At 28.0% G+C, this 2948-nt stretch overlaps 1 protein-coding gene across 1 annotated transcript in view; it reads left to right on the forward strand.

Annotated features, from left to right (window-relative positions):
- The first annotated feature begins 665 nt into the window (after window positions 1–665).
- Window positions 666–2948, forward strand: part of LOC119831426 (elongation of very long chain fatty acids protein AAEL008004-like) — a 31146-nt gene continuing 28863 nt past the window's right edge. The window contains exon 1 of the mRNA XM_038354762.1: window positions 666–1000. The gene's annotated coding sequence lies outside the window, so the exon portion shown is untranslated. The remainder of the gene's footprint in view (window positions 1001–2948) is intronic.

Below are 2948 nucleotides of genomic sequence, written 5' to 3' on the forward strand. Positions count from 1 at the left end.
GTGCCATAGCTTTGACATTAAAGTTGACGGGTTTATGATCACCTTCGATCGATTTTTAGTGGCGGTGACATTTGGATGTATTGTAAAAAAATCGATAGTGTTGTATTACACCGACAAAAGTAAAGTTCGACACACTAGAGTTTATTTGAATTACATTTTTATTATTCCGTCCCTAGTTTTGTTATACCTAAAATAAAACAAAATGCAAAAAAATTCATTCATTTAAATTTTTATGCATTACATAAAATAAAAACAAATATTAGTAATACATTTTTCAACATACTAATTATTGAAGAAATCTTGTGCATATAAACAAAGAAAAAAAACAAAGTCCATTTTTTACTAAAATATGTAACAATATATTTAATTATGTATAACTTGGTCGTTTATTCTACATATTAAAAATATAAAATGGCTTTTGGTAACAACACTTTTAATTCAGAAAAGTCGTTAATCTTTCATCAATAATTTTGCTCTTACTGTAGACAACTTCACAATTTTTAAAAAATAAAAAAACAAATTAATCTTATTATACAGAGTATACAAAAACTTTTCCATAAAAACCATAATCAGTAAAAGGGACTTAGCTATACCTCATACCATATTAAAGTGTATAATCTATGACTTATACCAAGAATAAAGAACATCACTATAGTTTTATGGTATATTGGAGGTGGGGTAAAAGTAGGCGAGATTGAAATTTAAAAAATGAAATGAAATCTAAAGCTGAAAGTTGTAGGTGATAGAGATTGTGTAAAATACAGTTTGTAAATTTTTGTTTTTTGTGATGATGTTATTAAGAACTGATTCATTTATTAGGTCTTATTTACATTGAGTTAAAATATCTATTTTTATAACCTAAATCACCGATTGCAAGTAAATGAAGAGGTGACAAGCGCTGCCTCGTTAGTTAATTTAATTTCAATGCTACAAATAAGTACCTAATAATTTATCATACTGTGATGATGTATTAAGATGATATAATCGGTGTTACTGCTTGGTAAGTACAATAATCTTTTGGTTGTGTGTACACGCCCACTATTTATTATGGAACGATAACAATCTTATGTTTGTTGAATATGCTTTAAATTACTATCTATTTACAGTAATTATATTATACAAATTTAATACATTATGCCTTAAATGTATGCTCAATATTCAATATTTTATTTAATTAAATATACACTTTCACTTTTGTTTACGACTCTTCTCGTTGATTAGTCATATGAAAAATATCAATACGAAAACGTTAGTCATATTTTACTTCAAGCTGAAAATAGCTTATTTTGTTACATTTAAGTTTTATTAATGGATTCTATGACTACCAATTGGTAGCACTAACATCTGATTTTTTAGTGAAGAAAAAATAAATGTTGTATAGAAGACATTTTCCATTTACATATTATAAACGTCTGTAATGTTTAAATATTCGAGACAAATTCATAAGTTTCCTCAATTAGAGAAATACCTTGTGTGATTTGCATATTTCCCTCTTGATAAAATTATTTAATTTATCTGTTATTTGCCGCTTGCACTGGCTTTTTAATTATATTAGTATAGATGTAAATTATATGTAAATACCCAAGTAGAGACCGATCTCTTTCTAAAAGTGGACTGCCATCTAAAGTCCATAGTGTTCTGTTGAGCCTCTTAACATGTATATGTGTGTTATGATTCATCTGCAACCACTGATTTGTCTTGCTTCCCTTTAGATATGCCACTGTATGCATTTATTTTACTCATACCAAATGGTTATGTGAATCTTAAAGTTGCTTGACCGCATGCTTCATAGAAGAAAATAATTTAGTTATTCCTAAACAGCTTCATTTATTTATTGTCATAGCAAATAAAAACATATAATAAAGTAGAAAAATAGTGGCAAGCACCTGTAAAAGCACAAGTGTATAAATTGTTTATGTGCGATGCTAACCCCATATCAGTGACATTCAATATTCCAGCGGGGAAGCTATGACTGAGGAGGCACAACAAATTTTAAAGTACCAAAAGACAACAATTTCTCATCCTTCGCTTAATGTTTTTCAGTTATGTTAATAATTAAGTTTTAATAATATCAGCTTGTTAAAACTGTTGTTTAAACACTGTTTTGCCTGCCATAAAGATATTGTTTCTTTCTCAAACATCCTACTAAAATTATAAATGCGAAAGTTGGTAAGGATGTGTGTTTTTTGCTCTTTCACGCAAAAACTACTGAACCGATTGCAATGAAATTTGGTACGTAGACAGCTGGACAACTGGAATAAAATATAGGTAACTTTTTATCCCGATATTCCTACGGGATACGGACTTTCGTGGGTGAAACCGCGGGGCACAGCTAGTAAACTATATATTGCAAGCTAAATGTAGTATATCACTAAATTATATACAATAATTATATGATAATAATTCTACTACAAATATTTACTGTACTCAATAATTAAAATTCGATCTACAGTTTTACGTTTTTATAATTTTATATATGTAGTTGCTTATGAATTAACCACTAAAAATAATGTTATATAATAATATGTACCTAGTGGCATTGTAATTTATTATATATGGTCCCACCATATGAATAAAACTTGTAGAACTACCTAGATTTAAACAATTTTTTTACACTCATCAGTAATAAAACCTAGTTCTGACAATGTGGGGGTGGTTAAGTTTATATTTTTTTATTTATCCTTCAACATTTGTGCTCTTGACATTCCTTAAAAACTGCTACCTGTCAAATGCAATTTCAGATTTAGTGTTATTTTTGTTGCAAATAGAGCAATAATAAATAAATTCTAACCTTAACATAAAAAACATGTAATGTCAAGATTAGAATTTATTATTTTCAGAGTGCTAACAATGTATACTTTAATATAATTCGGGTCAAATTTTCAAATATGCCCATAATCTTTGTGATCAAATTGAAGATATTAGATTTTGTACATCAGGTATATATA

The sequence above is a fragment of the Zerene cesonia genome, chromosome 13, assembly GCF_012273895.1.
Source record: "Zerene cesonia ecotype Mississippi chromosome 13, Zerene_cesonia_1.1, whole genome shotgun sequence".
Lineage (NCBI taxonomy): Eukaryota > Metazoa > Arthropoda > Insecta > Lepidoptera > Pieridae > Zerene > Zerene cesonia.